This window comes from Ambystoma mexicanum, chromosome 4q (genome assembly GCF_040938575.1).
Source record: "Ambystoma mexicanum isolate Mex_15411 chromosome 4q, UKY_AmexF1_1, whole genome shotgun sequence".
Lineage (NCBI taxonomy): Eukaryota > Metazoa > Chordata > Amphibia > Caudata > Ambystomatidae > Ambystoma > Ambystoma mexicanum.
In genome coordinates this window covers 15,834,068-15,854,756 of record NC_090928.1, presented here as the reverse complement: position 1 = coordinate 15,854,756, position 20,689 = coordinate 15,834,068, and the positions used below count along the sequence as shown (strand labels likewise).

Below are 20,689 nucleotides of genomic sequence, written 5' to 3'. Positions count from 1 at the left end.
AGCATCCGCCGGTGGGTTTCCCGCCACCTAAGGACCACAGAGACGCCGACGACTCGACACCCTTGCTGGGCCACAGTTCTTCATCATCTCTTTGCGGTCCAGAACTATCATCACCGAGGTGCCCCGCATGCCTCTTCCTTGCAGGACGCCAACGCTCTGTCGTCGACGAGCACCGCTAGGAACGAAGCTGCCACTTCACTGCCATAGTTCAACCTGTTCACCGTCGGATGTTCGACGACCTGTGACTCCTGCCTTAAAGGGACAGCACTCAAGAATGGCCGTCAATTCCCCGACACCGAACGCCGAGTTCCTCGACGCCTCTCGGCGGTCCGTGGCTCCTGCTTTAAAGGGAGTCACTCAAGAAGGATCGGTCGACGCATCTTCGGAGAACTCTACTCCACCAGATGCATTGGGGGGTAAAACCTTAGTAGGAGGAAATAAGACTATTGAACAATATATGGATTGGGCTTGTGCTATATATCTTTATTTTACAGGTTGCCCAGGTGGGGGGATCTCCACACAGAACTGTGCCTATTGGTAGGGGTCAGCATTCTGCCTATTGTTTCAACCATCTTACGTTCCTGCCTATCTCTATTGCTGGTTTCCTCGTTATTGATCTGTGTGATATTTTAACCGTACAGTTGATGCACTTTAATGTGATTCGATAACATTGGTGGTACCACTTTAGAATTGTATATATTTATCATTATTGACTTCCGAGTACAAAGTGCGTTATTGTGATCGTGTACATACCTTTGAATATTAATTATGTAAAGACTGTGTTTTCAGTAATACAGTGTGTGGACATTCCTTTGTGGGGGTTCAGGGACTACACTGTACTTAAGAACCAGCCCGCATCACCTCCTGAGAAGCTAGGCCTTGATTGCTCGACTACGTTACCAATAATAGAGAATCTTGGCTGGGGTCCTCTGTGCCTCTCCTCTACCATATAGAGAGCGGAAGCACAGACACCCCCTACCAGTCTTAGACCTATTCAAATATCAGCATCAGAATACCGCTCATTACGGATGTATTCTGAAGATCCCAGATTTAGACAAAATGTGGAATACATATTCCACCTACTCTTTGAAAGTGAACTAGCAACTTTATGTTACAGAGTTGCACACACATTAAAATAAGGATCCCACTTTCAAAATATGTCAGCTACACAATTATTACAAAAGGTACAACAAAATGATGAGGTTTTACAATCAAATATTACAAATATATTAGCAAATATGCATGGTACTAAAGAGTACTGGTTTCGACGTCATGGAGATGTACGTTGTATGATCAGAAACCTTGGCCCACCCACTTGATTTGTTACATTAAGTTGTACAGAATATGCATGGGAAGATTTACATGATTTCCTACGCATATCAAACACAAACAAAACATACATAGATATACTAACACCTGGAGAACTTTGTTCTCTGGATCCTGTTAAAGTTTCAAGATATTTTCACCATCGCTTCATTGCTATGCTACACTTTATTTGCAATAAAACTGTTCCTCCCCTTGGAGAAGTGTAACACTTCTTTTGGAGAAAAGAATACCAAGCCAGAGGAGCACCACATATCCACATGCTTTTATGGATTAAAGATGCTCCTAAATTTGGTCAAGACAGTGATGCCACTGTATTACAGTTTATTGAAAAATATGTCACTTGGGAAATTCCATCAGAAGCCACAAATAGTGATCTTCATGCACAAATTTTACAATTTCAAAGACACAAATGTGTCAAATATTGTTGTCGCAAATACAAAAACAAAGGGAAATATTACACCAAATGCCACTTTGGTTTCCCTAGACCGGTTACAAATACAGGTCAAGTGAACTACCTCATGTCTTCAGTTAGACATAGTGTTAAAGGTAAGTCACCTAAAAATACATATTACATAAAAAGAGCAGAAGAAGAAAAATATATCAATGATTACAATGCAATCATTGCCCACTTATGGAATGCAAACATAGATGTGCAGTACATTGCAGACAATTCCACTGCAGTTGCACGATATGTTACAGCATACTTAACCAAAGCAGAAAAAACAGAGCTCCAAGACCTCTGGAATGACCTGTCATCAGATAAAACAGTGACTCAGAAATTATACAGCTTGGGCATAAAAATGCTCTCCCATAGAGAATGTGGATCCTATGAAGCAGCAGATCGTTTAACTGGTACTGCATTGTATGGTAAATCTGAAAATATAGTATGGCTAAGTCTTGGTCCTGCTAAATCTAGAAAAAGAGTTCTAAAATCATATGACGATATAGAAACAATAGCCAAACATGATCCCAACGGCCAAGACATTTAAAAAACAATGTATTGGACACATACTACCCAAACAGAAGTAATACTTTGGAAACCATGTGTCTATACCACATAGCCCAAAACTTCACATACAAAAATAATATTAAACCTGATGAAAAAAAGGTAAATACAGAGTGACAAACTTTGAAGGCAGCTTAGTAAAACTCACCAAACCAAATTTTATTAATCATATCAAATTGTCATTAAAGACTCCTCAACATAAAGAACTATATTACATGTCCCTGCTACAACTCTTTAAACCATGGAGAAAAGAAGAAGAAATACTAGATAACTATGACTCACATGAAGACGCTTTCAAAGCAAATGAAAGCACTATAACTGATGTAAACTTTACACAGTACAAAACAATGTTGCACAATGAACAGCAACACGAAGAAGAACTCCAGGCCCAACTGGATAAGGACACTCCTGACAGTGGTCAACCTTCTGTAACAGGAAGCCAAAAACCTCTGGGAGAACCACTAATAACAAACGAGGCAGAATTAGCTATGACAGAAGTAGAAAACACCATGTGTCAGTATGAAGATAAAGAAGACTTAACTATACTACAATCAAAACTAAACAATGAGCAACGTAGCATTTTTCAAGAAGTAACAAAAGAAATTGCACATGGTGTACAACATGAAAACAAAGAATGTACCTGCCAAAATTACAAACCTATACTACTGTATGTCAGTGGTGAAGCTGGTTCTGGCGAAACATTCCTAATCAAAATCATCAGTAAGTTCCTTCAACAATTGACAAACAACAAACTGTCAGCTGTTGTCACTGCCCCCACAGGTTTAGCTGCCTACAACATAGGCGGTGTCACTTTACACCGATTACTTCTACACCTGCCAGTAGAACACCAAAACAAATTAGACTATTACAAACTTTCTACAGAAGCTGCAATGGAACTACGCAGAGTATTACAACAAATGAAAATGCTACTAATAGATGAAGTGAGCATGGTGTCCAACCTAATGTTGGCTTTGATTCACCTCAGATTACAAGAAGTACTCAAATCAAACTATGAAGAGCTCTTTGCAGGAAAACACATTATTGTTTTCGGAGATCTTCTTCAATTGACACCAGTAAAAGGTGAGCCTATTTTTAAAACATTAGGACATAAACTCTGCCGTAAAACTGTTGGCAGCATTGGAAATGTCAACCTTTGGCAACATTTACAATACAGAAAATTAACAGAAAACATGCGGCAATCTGCAGATCTCGCTTATGCCAACATCTTAAAAAGTATTAGAGTTGGTATACTATCTAAAGAAGCACAAGCAATATTGAAAACCCGGCACATTCAGGCACTTTATGGCGATAATGCATGTGCTACAGATGTTATGGAACAATTAGCCCATAAAAATGTCAATTGTATGGTCTTAATGCCAACTCTTGCAAGCTGTTTCAAATTCAATGAAATAATGTTAAATAAAGAAATGCAACCAATAATGGAAATTAGCGCCACAGACAAACTAGATGTACATGGTATGACACTACCCATGTGTGAGCAAGCCAAAACAAGACTAAATAGTTTAGAAAATTCAATCTCCAACACAGCTGGGTTGGAAAAGATGTTAAAATTATCCTTAAATTCCAGAGTAATGCTTAAACGTAACCTTGACGTGGACCAAGGACTAGTTAATGGAGCACTGGGTACAGTTGTTGGCTTTCAAACATACCTACGTGACAACAAAATTCAGTTTGTCAATATTCTCTTTGACAAACTTTCAGAAGTAAAAAGGATAGGACGCTCAACAGCTCGATTCCTTCTCTTCAAAGACATGTTTGTACGCAGAGAACAATTTTCTCTAACTCTTGCATACGCAGTCACCATTCATAAATCACAAGATCTTTTCCTAGACAAAGCAATGATAGACATTGTTAACACAGTCTTTAAAGAAGGCATGAGCTACGTAGCACTATCACGCTTACGTACACTTGACGGTCTATTTCTAATCAACTTTGATGCAAGTAAAGTAAACGCTGATATTCCTTGCATTTTAGAATACAATAGACTTCGCTCACTATACACCCTCCATCTAAACACATATTCTGTTCCACAAAAAGTAAAACGTTGTAAAAGAAAACTAAATCAAACAGAAATGCAACAGGATGTCACTGCAAATCCTCCAAAGAAAGTAAATGAAACTAAAACGTCATCAAGTACCACAAACATAAAAGAACTAATTAGGGAAAGTAAACCAGGTACTTCGTCAAAGAAGGAAGACAAACAAAAAAAAAATCAATCAGATACAGAACTACCTGGTCCATTTAAACTCTCAAATATAGTTGGAGTAAGTTGCTACGCAAATGTAGCAATGAATATTCTATTTCAATTGCCACCAATAGTTGACAACATTTACTTACACAGTACAGACCAATTGTGTTTGCAAATATTAGTACTTCATAGAAATGCAACAAACAATCCTGACAACACGTATAGTGTTTATGGAATAAGACAACAATTAGACTACTGTGCTGGAATGGTTAAATTCACTATAAACTCACAGGAAGATCCACAAGAATTCCTAATGTACTTACTACAAGTACTGGAAAATAAAAACATACCTATAAATGAAATCTTCCAGATTTCATACATGTGGAAACATACATGCACTCTCTGCAAAAATGTGACACAAGAACAAATCCCCAATGAACGCTTTGTATATATATCAATACCTAATTGTGAATCCATTCCATTTCAGCAACTTGTACAAAATGCAAACCATGGTAGATTATGTAATACCTGCAATTCGGATAATCGCTCCACCTTATTAATACAAACACATAGTAAATACGTAATAGTAATGCTTCTACATTACAATGCAGATGGTACCAAAAAAAACTGCAAGCTGACTGGATTTACACATGGTCAAGTATCACTTCGTAAGAAAACCTTCACAACAATAGGTATAATCTACCACGCAGGGGCCACAACCAATTCAGGTCACTACACTGCATAAATAAAAAAGAAATGTGGATGGTTTGAATGTAATGATAGTACCATTACTCGAAAGCAGAGATTACCAGCAAATCTTTCAAACGCTTATTTAATGTTCTTAAAACCAAAATTTATTACCTAACCTGTACTTAAACCTTAACTAAACTTGTAGTAAAAAAATATAAACTGTTAGAATATTCCAACAGGTATCTAACTGCCCAAAGATTCTACAACAACTAATCAGATAAATGAATACCACTAAATTAGAGCAAAAAATAGATAGTTAGAATGCACCAACTGGTATCTAATTAACCCAAAATTTTATAATATCCAAACTGATTAATCAATACCACTAAATTATATAAAAAAATAGACAGTTAGAATACGCCAATTGGTATCTAACTACCCCAAAATTTTACAATATCCAAACAGATAAATCAATACAACTAAAATATATAAAAAAATAGACGGTTAGAATACGCCAACTTGTATATAACTGCTAAAAAAATTTACAATATCCAAACAAATAAATGATATGTAACAGCTTCAAAAATCTGCAACAAGCCAATAAATAGAGCATTAGCCAGAAATAACAAGTGAACACTGAAAACAAACAAACAAAATGACTGTAGCATAACAAAAAAAGTTTTTATTTTACTCCAACATGGATTTATTTTTTCTCCCACAGACCCAATGATTTTAGCAACAAACACAGAAACTGAGTAAATTGCACTGGTTTGTAATGTACTAAATATGAGGGTAAAAAAGAAAAGGTTGATTATTCAATGTTATAAGTCGTTACAAAATACCAATACTAACATGATCTTTTCTTTTATCACAGAAATGAACAAGAAATACATGTACTCCAGTTACTAAACCAAACAGTAAGTATATTATAATAAGTACAACCATCACAGCATATCACACCCATAGTGGCTTATAACTTTGTTCCTTATAAATTTGTTTTTGGATCCCAAAGTTATAAGCCACTATGAGTGTGATATGCTGCAGTGGTTGTGGCCAGGGCATACAGTCTTGGATGCATGGCCATATGGCCATGCTCCCAAGACTCTATGCTCTGGCCACAACCACCGCAGCATTTCACACCCATAAAGTCAAACAATTTAACTATGCCTTATGGGAACTTTTAATGTCCGCGGACATGAGTGTTCTTAGAACACATTCAACTTGCCAGCGAACAATACGGACAGCGTTACGAACATTTCAGAACACTGCGAGTGTTCTTAGAACACTTTCAGCTTGCTTGCAAACCACACGGACAGCGTCCTCAGGACACACCCTTTTTGTTTATTTACGAACATTTCAGGACACCGCGAGTGTTCTTAGAAAACTATCAACTTGCCAGCGAACAATAAGGACAGCGTCCTCAGGACACCCCCATTTTGTTTATTTACGAACATTTCAGGACACCTCGAGTGTTCTTAGAACACTTTCAACTTGCCAGTGAACAATACGGACAGCGTCCTCAGGACACCCCCATTTTGTTCATCTAAGAACATTTCAGGACACCGCAAGTGTTCTTAAACAGTTTCAGCTTGCTTGCGAACAACACGGACAGCATCCTCAGGACACCCCCATTTTGTTTATTTACGAACATTTCAGGACACTATGAGTGTGATATGCTGCGGTGGTTGTGGCCAGGGCATAGAGTCTTGGATGCATGGCCATATGGCCATGCACCCAAGACTCTATGCCCTGGCCACAACCACCGCAGCATATCACACCCATAAAGTCAAACATTTTAACTATGCCTTATGGGAACTTTTAATGTCCACGGACATAATGAGTGTTCTTAGAACACTTTCAACTTGCCAGCGAACAACACGGACAGCGTCCTCAGGACACACCCTTTTCGTTTCTTTACGGACATTTCAGGACACCGCAAGTGTTCTTAGAACACTTTCAGCTTGCAAGCGAACAATACAGACAGCGTCCTCAGGACACTCCCATTTTGTTTATTTACGAACATTTAGCGGACACCACGAGTGTTCTTAGAATACTTTCAACTTGCCAGCGAACAATACGGACAGCGTCCTCAGGACACCCCCATTTTGTTTATTCACAAACATTTCAGGACACTGCGAGTGTTCTTAGAACACTTTCAACTTGCCAGCGAACAATACGGACAGCGTTACGAACATTTCAGAACACAGCAAGTGTTCTTAGAACAGTTTCAGCTTGCTTGCGAACAACACGGACAGCGTCCTCAGGACACACCCTTTTCGTTTATTTACGAACATTTCAGGACACCGCAAGTGTTCTTAGAACACTATCAACTTGCCAGCGAACAATACGGACAGCATCCTCAGGACACCCCAATTTTGTTTATTTACGAACATTTCAGAACACCGGGAGTGTTCTTAGAACAGTTTCAGCTTGCTTGCGAACAACACGGACAGCGTCCTCAGGACACACCCTTTTCGTTTATTTACGAACATTTCAGGACACGGCAAGTGTTCTTAGAACACTATCAAAATGCCAGCGAACAATACGGACAGCGTACTCAGGACACCCCCGTTTTGTTTATTTACGAACATTTCAGGACACCGCGAGTGTTCTTAGAACACTTTCAACTTGCCATCGAACAATACGGGCAGCGTCCTCAGGACACCCCCATTTTGTTTATTTACGAACATTTCAGGACACCGCGAGTGTTCTTAGAACACTTTCAAGTTGCCAGCGAACAATACGGACAGCGTCCTCAGGACACCCCCATTTTGCTTATTTACGAACATTTCAGGACACCGCGAGTGTTCTTAGAACACTTTCAAGTTGCCAGGACACTATGAGTGTGATATGCTGCGGTGGTTGTGGCAGGGCATAGAGTCTTGGATGCATGGCCATATGGCCATGCACCCAAGACTCTATGCCCTGGCCACAACCACCGCAGCATATCACACCCATAAAGTCAAACATTTTAATTATGCCTTATGGGAACTTTTAATGTCCACGGACATAATGAGTGTCCTTAGAACACTTTCAACTTGCCAGCGAACAACACGGACGGCATCCTCAGGACACACCCTTTTCGTTTATTTACGGACATTTCAGGACACCGGAAGTGTTCTTAGAAGACTTTCAGCTTGCAAGCGAACAATACAGACAGCGTCCTCAGTTCACTCCCATTTTGTTTTTTTACAAACATTTAGCGGACACCACGAGTGTTCTTAGAACACTTTCAACTTGCCAGCGAACAATACGGACAGCGTCTTCAGGACACCCCCATTTTGTTCATTCACAAACATTTCAGGACACTGCGAGTGTTCTTAGAACACTTTCAACTTGCCAGCGAACAATACGGACAGCGTTACGAACATTTCAGAACACCGCGAGTGTTCTTAGAACAGTTTCAGCTTGCTTGCGAACAACACGGACAGCGTCCTCAGGACACACCCTTTTCGTTTATTTACGAACATTTAAGGACACCGCAAGTGTTCTTAGAACACTATCAACTTGCCAGCGAACAATACGGACAGCGTCCTCAGGACACCCCCATTTTGTTTATTTACGAACATTTCAGGACACCGCGATTGTTCTTAGAACACTTTCAACTTGCCATCGAACAATACGGGTAGCGTCCTCAGGACACCCCCATTTTGTTTATTTACGAACATTTCAGGACACCACGAGTGTTCTTAGAACACTTTCAACTTGCCAGTGAACAATACGGACAGCGTCCTGAGGACACCCCCATTTTGTTCATTTACGAACATTTCAGGACACCGCGAGTGCTCTTAGAACACTTTCAAGTTGCCAGCGAACAATACGGACAGCGTCCTCAGGACACCCCCATTTTGCTTATTTACGAACATTTCAGGACACTGCGAGTGTTCTTAGAACACTTTCAAGTTGCCAGGACACTATGAGTGTGATATGCTGCAGTGGTTGTGGCCAGGGCATAGAGTCTTGGATGCATGGCCATATGGCCATGCACCCAAGACTCTATGCCCTGGCCACAACCACCGCAGCATATCACACCCATAAAGTCAAACATTTTAACTATGCCTTATGGGAACTTTTAATGTTCACGGACATAATGAGTGTCCTTAGAACACTTTCAACTTGCCAGCGAACAACACAGACAGCGTCCTCAGGACACACCCTTTTCGTTTATTTACAGACATTTCAGGACACCGCAAGTGTTCTTAGAACACTTTCAGCTTGCAAGCGAACAATACAGACAGCGTCCTCAGGACACTCCCATTTTGTTTATTTACAAACATTTAGCGGACACCACGAGTGTTCTTATAACACTTTCAACTTGCCAGCGAACAATACGGACAGCGTCTTCAGGACACCCCCATTTTGTTTATTCACGAACATTTCAGGACACTGCGAGTGTTCTTAGAACACTTTCAACTTGCCAGCGAACAATACGGACAGCGTTACGAACATTTCAGAACACTGCGAGTGTTCTTAGAACAGTTTCAGCTTGCTTGCGAACAACACGGACAGCGTCCTCAGGACACACCCTTTTTTTTTATTTACGAACATTTCAGGACACCGCAAGTGTTCTTAGAACACTATCAACTTGCCAGCGAACAATACGAACAGTGTCCAGGACACCCCAATTTTGTTTATTTACGAACATTTCAGGACACCTCGAGTGTTCTTAGAACACTTTCAACTTGCCCGCGAACAATACGGACAGCGTCCTCAGGACACCCCCATTTTGTTTATTTACGAACATTTCAGGACACCGCAAGTGTTCTTAGAACACTTTCAAGTTGCCAGCGAACAATACAGACAACGTCCTCAGGACACCCCCATTTTGTTTATTTACGAACATTTCAGGACACCGCAAGTGTTCTTAGAACACTTTCAACTTGCCAGCGAACATACGGGCAGCGTCCTCAGGACACACCCTTTTAGTTTATTTACGGACATTTCAGGACACCGGAAGTGTTCTTAGAAGACTTTCAGCTTGCAAGCGAACAATACAGACAGCGTCCTCAGTTCACTCCCATTTTGTTTTTTTACAAACATTTAGCGGACACCACGAGTGTTCTTAGAACACTTTCAACTTGCCAGCGAACAATACGGACAGCGTCTTCAGGACACCCCCATTTTGTTTATTCACGAACATTTCAGGACACTGCGAGTGTTCTTAGAACACTTTCAACTTGCCAGCGAACAATACGGACAGCGTTACGAACATTTCAGAACACCGCGAGTGTTCTTAGAACAGTTTCAGCTTGCTTGCGAACAACACGGACAGCGTCCTCAGGACACACCCTTTTCGTTTATTTACGAACATTTAAGGACACCGCAAGTGTTCTTAGAACACTATCAACTTGCCAGCGAACAATACGGACAGCGTCCTCAGGACACCCCCATTTTGTTTATTTACGAACATTTCAGGACACCGCGATTGTTCTTAGAACACTTTCAACTTGCCATCGAACAATACGGGTAGCGTCCTCAGGACACCCCCATTTTGTTTATTTACGAACATTTCAGGACACCACGAGTGTTCTTAGAACACTTTCAACTTGCCAGTGAACAATACGGACAGCGTCCTGAGGACACCCCCATTTTGTTCATTTACGAACATTTCAGGACACCGCGAGTGCTCTTAGAACACTTTCAAGTTGCCAGCGAACAATACGGACAGCGTCCTCAGGACACCCCCATTTTGCTTATTTACGAACATTTCAGGACACCGCGAGTGTTCTTAGAACACTTTCAAGTTGCCAGGACACTATGAGTGTGATATGCTGCAGTGGTTGTGGCCAGGGCATAGAGTCTTGGATGCATGGCCATATGGCCATGCACCCAAGACTCTATGCCCTGGCCACAACCAACGCAGCATATCACACCCATAAAGTCAAACATTTTAACTATGCCTTATGGGAACTTTTAATGTCCACGGACATAATGAGTGTCCTTAGAACACTTTCAACTTGCCAGCGAACAACACAGACAGCGTCCTCAGGACACACCCTTTTCGTTTATTTACAGACATTTCAGGACCCCGCAAGTGTTCTTAGAACACTTTCAGCTTGCAAGCGAACAATACAGACAGCGTCCTCAGGACACTCCCATTTTGTTTATTTAGAAACATTTAGCGGACACCACGAGTGTTCTTAGAACACTTTCAACTTGCCAGCGAACAATACGGACAGCGTCTTCAGGACACCCCCATTTTGTTTATTCACGAACATTTCAGGACACTGCGAGTGTTCTTAGAACACTTTCAACTTGCCAGCGAACAATACGGACAGCGTTACGAACATTTCAGAACACCGCAAGTGTTCTTAGAACAGTTTCAGCTTGCTTGCGAACAACACGGACAGCGTCCTCGGGACACACCCTTTTTGTTTATTTACGAACATTTCAGGACACCGCAAGTGTTCTTAGAACACTATCAACTTGCCAGCGAACAATACGAACAGCGTCCAGGACACCCCAATTTTGTTTATTTACGAACATTTCAGGACACCGCAAGTGTTCTTAGAACACTTTCAAGTTGCCAGTGAACAATACAGACAACGTCCTCAGGACACCCCCATTTTGTTTATTTACGAACATTTCAGGACACCGCGAGTGTTCTTAGAACACTTTCAACTTGCCAGCGAACATACAGGCAGCGTCCTCAGGACACACCCTTTCTGTTTATTTACAAACTTTTCAGGACACCGCAAGTGTTCTTAGAACACTATCAACTTGCCAGCGAACAATACGAACAGCGTCCAGGACACCCCAATTTTGTTTATTTACGAACATTTCAGGACACCTCGAGTGTTCTTAGAACACTTTCAACTTGCCAGCGAACAATACGGACAGCGTCCTCAGGACACCCCCATTTTGTTTATTTACGAACATTTCAGGACACCGCAAGTGTTCTTAGAACACTTTCAAGTTGCCAGCGAACAATACAGACAACGTCCTCAGGACACCCCCATTTTGTTTATTTACGAACATTTCAGGACACCGCGAGTGTTCTTAGAACACTTTCAACTTGCCAGCGAACAATACGGACAGCGTTACGAACATTTCAGAACACAGCAAGTGTTCTTAGAACAGTTTCAGCTTGCTTGCGAACAACACGGACAGCGTCCTCAGGACACACCCTTTTAGTTTATTTACGAACATTTCAGGACACCGCAAGTGTTCTTAGAACACTATCAACTTGCCAGCGAACAATACGGACAGCGTCCTCAGGACACCCCCATTTTGTTTATTTACGAACATTTCAGGACACCGCGAGTGTTCTTAGAACACTTTCAACTTGCCATCGAACAATACGGGCAGCGTCCTCAGGACACCCCCATTTTGTTTATTTACGAACATTTCAGGACACCGCGAGTGTTCTTAGAACACTTTCAACTTGCCAGCAAACAATACGGACAGCGTCCTAAGGACACCCCCATTTTGTTTATTTACGAACATTTCAGGACACCGCGAGTGCTCTTAGAACACTTTCAAGTTGCCAGCGAACAATACGGACAGCGTCCTCAGGACACCCCCATTTTGCTTATTTACGAACATTTCAGGACACCGCGAGTGTTCTTAGAACACTTTCAAGTTGCCAGGACACTATGAGTGTGATATGCTGCAGTGGTTGTGGCAGGGCATAGAGTCTTGGATGCATGGCCATATGGCCATGCACCCAAGACTCTATGCCCTGGCCACAACCACCGCAGCATATCACACCCATAAAGTCAAACATTTTAACTATGCCTTATGGGAACTTTTAATGTCCACGGACATAATGAGTGTCCTTAGAACACTTTCAACTTGCCAGCGAACAACACGGACGGCATCCTCAGGACACACCCTTTTCGTTTATTTACGGACATTTCAGGACACCGGAAGTGTTCTTAGAAGACTTTCAGCTTGCAAGCGAACAATACAGACAGCGTCCTCAGTTCACTCCCATTTTGTTTTTTTACAAACATTTAGCGGACACCACGAGTGTTCTTAGAACACTTTCAACTTGCCAGCGAACAATACGGACAGCGTCTTCAGGACACCCCCATTTTGTTTATTCACGAACATTTCAGGACACTGCGAGTGTTCTTAGAACAGTTTCAGCTTGCCAGCGAACAATACGGACAGTGTTACGAACATTTCAGAACACCGCAAGTGTTCTTAGAACAGTTTCAGCTTGCTTGCGAACAACACGGACAGCGTCCTCAGGACACACCCTTTTCGTTTATTTACGAACATTTAAGGACACCGCAAGTGTTCTTAGAACAATATCAACTTGCCAGCGAACAATACGGACAGCGTCCTCAGGACACCCCCATTTTGTTTATTTACGAACATTTCAGGACACCGCGATTGTTCTTAGAACACTTTCAAGTTGCCAGCGAACAATACGGACAGCGTCCTCAGGACACCCCCATTTTGCTTATTTACGAACATTTCAGGACACCGCGAGTGTTCTTAGAACACTTTCAAGTTGCCAGGACACTATGAGTGTGATATGCTGCAGTGGTTGTGGCCAGGGCATAGAGTCTTGGATGCATGGCCATATGGCCATGCAACCAAGACTCTATGCCCTGGCCACAACCACCGCAGCATATCACACCCATAAAGTCAAACATTTTAACTATGCCTTATGGGAACTTTTAATGTCCACGGACATAATGAGTGTCCTTAGAACACTTTCAACTTGCCAGCGAACAACACAGACAGCGTCCTCAGGACACACCCTTTTCGTTTATTTACGGACATTTCAGGACACCGCAAGTGTTCTTAGAACACTTTCAGCTTGCAAGCGAACAATACAGACAGCGTCCTCAGGACACTCCCATTTTGTTTATTTACAAACATTTAGCGGACACCACGAGTGTTCTTATAACACTTTCAACTTGCCAGCGAACAATACGGACAGCGTCTTCAGGACACCCCCATTTTGTTTATTCACGAACATTTCAGGACACTGCGAGTGTTCTTAGAACACTTTCAACTTGCCAGCGAACAATACGGACAGCGTTATGAACATTTCAGAACACCGCGAGTGTTCTTAGAACAGTTTCAGCTTGCTTGCGAACAACACGGACAGCGTCCTCAGGACACACCCTTTTTGTTTATTTACGAACATTTCAGGACACCGCAAGTGTTCTTAGAACACTATCGACTTGCCAGCGAACAATACGAACAGCGTCCAGGACACCCCAATTTTGTTTATTTACGAACATTTCAGGACACCTCGAGTGTTCTTAGAACACTTTCAACTTGCCAGCGAACAATACGGACAGCGTCCTCAGGACACCCCCATTTTGTTTATTTACGAACATTTCAGGACACCGCGAGTGTTCTTAGAACACTTTCAACTTGCCAGCGAACATACGGGCAGCGTCCTCATGACACCCCCATTTTGTTTATTTACGAACATTTCAGGACACCGCGAGTGCTCTTAGAACACTTTCAAGTTGCCAGCGAACAATACGGACAGCGTCCTCAGGATACCCCCATTTTGTTTATTTACGAACATTTCAGGACACCGCAAGTGTTCTTAGAACACTTTCAAGTTGCCAGCGAACAATACGGACAGCGTCCTTAGGACACCCCCATTTTATTTATTTACGAACATTTCAGGACACCGCGTTCTTAGGACACCCCCATTTTATTTATTTAACAACATTTCAGAACACCGCGAGTGTTCTTTTAACAATTTCAACTTACCAGCGAACAATACGGACAGCGCCCTCAGGACAGCCCCAACTTGTTTACTTAAGGACATTTCAGGACACCGCGAGTGTTCTTAGAACAATTTCAGCTTGCTTGCGAACAACACGGACACATATTGCGTCCTCAGAACACCCCCATTTCGTTTATTTAGAACATTTTAGAACAGCCGTGTTGTCCGCAGACAAATCGAACACAACAAGAGGGTCTACCACATAAAAAAATACAACATTTAACCCATCTCATACTCTCCCACCCTCCCCAAACACTCTTACACACCAACACACTCTACTAAATACAATTTTTCTACCAAGTTTCACTGCGCTGTCCGTGGACGTCCGCAAATCCAAGATGGCGGGTGCTACCGAAAATCTGACGCGCTTCACGCTCTACGCCGTCCAATCAGCGAACACGTTGCATGTCCGCGGACATGACGTAAGCAGATTGGCCAATCAGGACACTGTCCACGGAGTGAACAGGGAAGTGTTTGTCCGCGGACCGAACACAGATATCACTAATTTTTTTTTACCTACTTTTCGGTCATTTTTAAAAAAACTACTGGATGGATTTTCACCAAAGGTGCAAAAGCCGCTACTCCTGGTCCAAATTTGTTGAAAATCCGTCCAGCGGTTTGGGCTGTAGGCGCGAGCAAAGTTTTTCCCCATTCAGTCTATGGGGAAAAAAAAAGTTTTGGGACCCACCTTATAACTTTGCCCCCCTGGACGAATCCTCACCAAACTTTGCAAAAAAATTCACAGTGGGCCATATACTTTTTTTGCAAAGTTTGGTGAGAGGGGGGGCGAAGTTATAAGCCGCCCAAAAAGGCGTTGAGGATGGGACCCGCAAAGGGACTCTAGAGCTGATAAGGCTACCGCAATTAGCGGTACCGTTATTAGCGCCTTACCCATTCCCATTGAGCCCTATGGGAGCTCAAATGGGAATGTGGAATGGCCCTGGTGAATGGGGAATTACCGGTCCCTCTGACCTCGGAATGGACCGGTAATTGCTCCATTCACCAGGGCGGAGTCGGAAGGGTTTTGGAGGCAGCCATGGAGCTAACAGCTCCATGGCTGCCTCCAACCTTGTAATGAGGCCCAAAGTCTTCATAACATTAATATTGTGACCACAAGGAAGAGTATGAATAGGAGTAATGAAGAATAAGTAATCTGAGCATTCGTTGAAGCATTTCACCTGATTGCACTGTGCAATTGCTGAAATCACCTGTTTAGCACTTCCCATTTAGGCGTATTTGTGCCCACAGTGAAACTGGGGCTGCGCTGGGGGCGTGTTTTTCGCATGTACTGTGATATAGTTTTTCCATTGAACCGTTGGATTTTGCACAGACGTTATTCTGTGAATCAGATCGCAGTGCTGTAGTGTGGCACAGTGCAATTTTAGCAGTAGTGTGTAGTGTTTTGGTGTCCTTGTTGCTTTTGTAAGTATGAGTGGATGTTGGGTGAGTGACATGGAATGTAGTCTGTGAGAATGTTGATGTATGGTTCAGTGTTCTGAGTCAGTTGGAGAAATGTATCCTACCTGAGAGGATGTCGGTGCATGTTGCCTAGAGCTCAGATGAACTTGACAAGTTAAACATTATACAATGTACTGGAACTAGAAAATCAACTGATGTCAGAGTCATCACTGGGAACCCAGATCTTTACATTGGCGACGAGGAAGCTGGCTCTGCTTGGGGGACAGCACACAGGATGGCACATGCACCGCCCCCCAACAGAAAAAGATCCTCTCAGGTAGGACGAGTGCTTTATGTCGGTAGGCGCAGGAGGGCCCAGCGCAAAGGGCATAGGCGCAGGAGGTAGTGACCAGTGCCAGGCCAGGGGCCAGCTGGCCTGCCAGCAGTTGGGCAGGTTAAGGACAGAGAACAAGGAGACTTGCAGAGGAACTTTGGCAGGGCTGAGGGCCCAGTGACTGTATGTAAGGGGTTTGGGAACCCAAAGCTGCGGCATGGAGGGGCAGGGAGCCCATGTCAGCAGCATTTGAAGAGGCTTGGAGTCTAAGCTGCGCCTTGAAAACTTGTAAGCCATGCTGTGCAGCTGAGGAGCTTGGAGCTCTTGGCAGCAGCATGTGAAGAGGCCTGGAGCCTAAGCTGTGTCTTGGAAACTTTGAAGCCATGCTGTGCAGCTAAGGGGCTTGGAGCTCCTGGCAGCAGCATGTGAAGAGGCTTAGAGCCTAAGCTGTGCCTTGGAAACTTTGAAGCCATTCTGTGCAGCTGGTGGCTTGGAGCCATTGAGTGAGACTTGGTGGGGCTTGGAGCCCAGGTGCAGCATCAGAAGGGGCTTGGCGTCCGTTACAGCACTGGAGAACAAGGCAGTAGCACCTGGAGGGGTTTGGAGTCCATAACAATTGCGCCTGGAGGGGTTTGTGGCCCATTGACACAACACCTGAAGTGGGGGAGAGTGTACATAGAGCTAAATGCTGGCTAATGAGAGGCCTTACAGAGATAATTGACTTTAAGCTCTTACCGGCGTGTATAGCTGTTCCAGTGATGGTGGCCTCTGCATGCTGATTAAGAGAGTGGTTTGTTTGGTGAGGGGGGCCCGAGGCTAAGAAGTGCAGCGTGGTTCATGAATTGTGCACCTGGCGTAGGGCAGTGCAGGAGGCACAAACACCGCTGGTGGTGGAGCCGAGTGCTGAGGTGGCCTGGTGGAATCAGAGGGGGCAGCGCAAAGGAGCCGCTCAGGAGGCATATGAGGCACGCTGTGAAGCTTAGTGAAGGTTGCGGTGATGGCTGATGCAGTGACTGCTGGAGCGCAGGGAGATGCTCTCCCTGACAGCTGAGGAAAAATTGTCATGTCATCTTCTTCTTCTTCTTAATTATCGGATGCGTGGGCGGACCCACGCAGGCGCTTCCCCATCCTAAAGGATGATGTGCACCAAATCCACCAATCAATACTTAGTTCACATAAACTCACAATTCCTCCAACCGCCCCGTCTGCCTCACAAAATCCAACATCACACTGCTCCTCCTCCTGCCTCTCACCCCGTCACCTCCCAGCAAGCCTTCCCACTCAGCTCAGCCACACCCAGCGCAGACAACCGAACCCTCATCAATTCTCTCTCCTAAACATGTCTCTCACACCTAAGCAGAAAATGTCCCACAGTCTCAGGCACCCCACACACCGCACAGTCCCTCGACTCATGCTTCCCCACTCGAAACAGACAGTCTTTCAGCCCCACATGCCCTATCCTCAACCGATTCAGCATCACCTCCTCCCCCCTCCTCCATTCCAGACTCCCCGCATCCACCTTCACCGACACTTTCCCACGAACACCAAACATCCACCTGCCCTTCACCCCACCTCTCCTGCCACTCATCCATGACACGTCTCACCACCACAGCCTTCACCTCATCCACACTCAAAGGCAACCTCACATCAACCGCTCCCCTTCTCATACCCTCAGCCGCCGCCAGATCCACCAACTCATTACCCAAAATGCCACTGTGACTGGGGACCCACGCCAACTCCAAATCCATTCCCCCACGCACACACCGATCAATCTTCCTCCTGATGTCCAAAATCACATCCTTCCTATCACCATCCCCTGTCACAATTGCCTGCAACCCACTCAATGAATCCGAGAACACCACCACCTTCTCATACCCCAACTCGCACACCCTATCAATCGCCAATGCAATCGCCACCAACTCAGCCGTACAAATAGACACATCATTCGTCAGTCGCCCCACTTTACACTCTGCAGTGCTTTCCAGATAATACGTCATACCCACTCTCCCAGACATAGGATCTTTCAAACCATCCGTGAACACTTTACATCCTTCCTTCCCTGCCACATGTCATCAGGGACGCCTGGGGAGTTGACGATTGTTTGGAGTGTTCGGGGCGTCATCGGAATGACTGTTGCCTCGGAACCCTGAAACGCAGTTCCTACGTAGCGACGTTAGGGGAGGCGCTGTTTGAGGTCCTTTCCTTGTAGCTGCAGGTTGTGAACACGGGAAGAAGGAGTCCGTGTTGTGAAATGAAGGGTGGCCTGCTGGTTGTAAATCTTTTCCTCTTTGGCTGACAATGGCACTAATTGTGTGGCTCCGGTCCGGGGAGAACACGAATAAGGCAATACATATTCCGGGCGTTGGCTATTGTAAGGCAGCAGTGGCGGCATGAAAAAAAAAAAGAAAAAAAAAAAGGGACATAGAAAATGTGCCACAATTCTGTCATGGTTGACGGCAGGAATGGAATTTTTTAAAATGCCAGCGAGCAGAAGCAGCGGCCTATGAATTGCAAAGGAGCGCTGTTGGAGACTGATAGTTGGTCGAACGGTCAGCTTCTGAGGCACTGTGCCCCCTAAGGTAATTTTTTATTTAAAAGGGCAAGAGGAACAGTACATGAAGACAGAAGGGGCCGTGCAACCAAAAGTGTTTCTCGTGTTAATGGGGTGCTGAGAGAAGAAGCGGCACGTAGGAGTGATGAAATGTTTCTTTGGTTGTTGTGAGGGAGTTCGTTTCTGTACAATGCTTTTAGAGGTTTTGCTAATGTTGTTGTCATGTGAGGCCGGTGATATAGTGTGACACTAATTGCAACATTAGAATTGATGAATGAATATACACTGAATGGGAAAGTATGGTGACGTGCCTCTGTGTAGAAAATAGATGGTAGTGATGTTAGTACGGTATTTTAGATGTTTTGGTTAGTATTAATAGAGTGTCTAACAAGTTGTCTTTCCACAGATGGACTTTTTAAAGCAATAGGCTTTGTGCAGTGATTTTCAGTGTGGTGATAGTTTATACTATTAGTATGTTGATCAGTTTTTCCCACAGGTGGACCATCATAAAAGTGATAGGCAGTCGGTACTGGCAGATGTTACATGTATATGGAATTCAAACGTGCTGCGAAATGTGCTATGCCACACTAATAATTTTGTTTGCAGGTGGGACTTTCGTGTTAACTGGAAAACTAAATAGTTCACTTTTAGTGTTCTAGAAATGTTAAGTGTTTTAATGTAGTTATGTTATTGCAGGGTGTGGATTTGATGTGTGGTGGTTTGCCTGTGTGCTAGAGGCTTTTGGTGAGTGGTGTGTTTTCTGGGGATGTTTCTTCAGAGCAGTTGTGTTAGCTAGTGTGGTTTCAGGGAGCACAGGTGACGGACAGGGGGTGGCAACACTGCACCGTGGGTGTTTTTGTTGTGTGTTGTTTCACTCGGGCGTTTGGAACGCCCAGCCTGGTTCTTTGTAAGGTTGGGTGCACAGCATGGTGTTGTTTGTTTATTGTGGCTGTGAGGATAGGAGTGGATGTGTAGTGCAAGGGGTGTGCAGTCGTTCTGGTGAATGTGAAGCATTTGGTGATGTGGTGTGTGATGTGATGATGCTTCCTCTTAGCAGTGGTTGGCCTGTATGGTGGTTCATGAGGACACAGGTGACAGATTGGGGTGGTGGCATTGCACTTTAGGTGTTCATGTGGTTTTGTGTCATTTCACTCAGGTGTTTGGAACGCCCAGCCTGGTTCTTTGGATTGTGTGGGTACACAGCTCGGAGTTGTGTGTGTGTGTGGGGTGGCTGTGAGGATAGTATTGGCTAGGCGTTGCAAGCTGGTGGAGGTGGAGAGAAGTGAGATACCTGAGGTTGTGAGGATTTGTAGTGGTGCAATTTTCAGTGGTTGGTGTCCTTTCTCCACTGTGTAGAAAAGGGGAAGGGCACTGCTGGTGTCCTTTCTCCACTATGTAGAAAAGGGGAAGGGCACTGCTGGTATGTGTTTTGGTACCATTTTAGCTGGTGACGTGTTCAGGGTGTATAG

General features: G+C 43.8%; 1 protein-coding gene across 5 annotated transcripts in view; it reads right to left on the bottom strand.

Annotated features, from left to right (window-relative positions):
* Positions 1-20,689, bottom strand: part of VIT (vitrin) — a 2,362,557-nt gene that overhangs the window by 1,424,096 nt on the left and 917,772 nt on the right. The window lies entirely within an intron of this gene.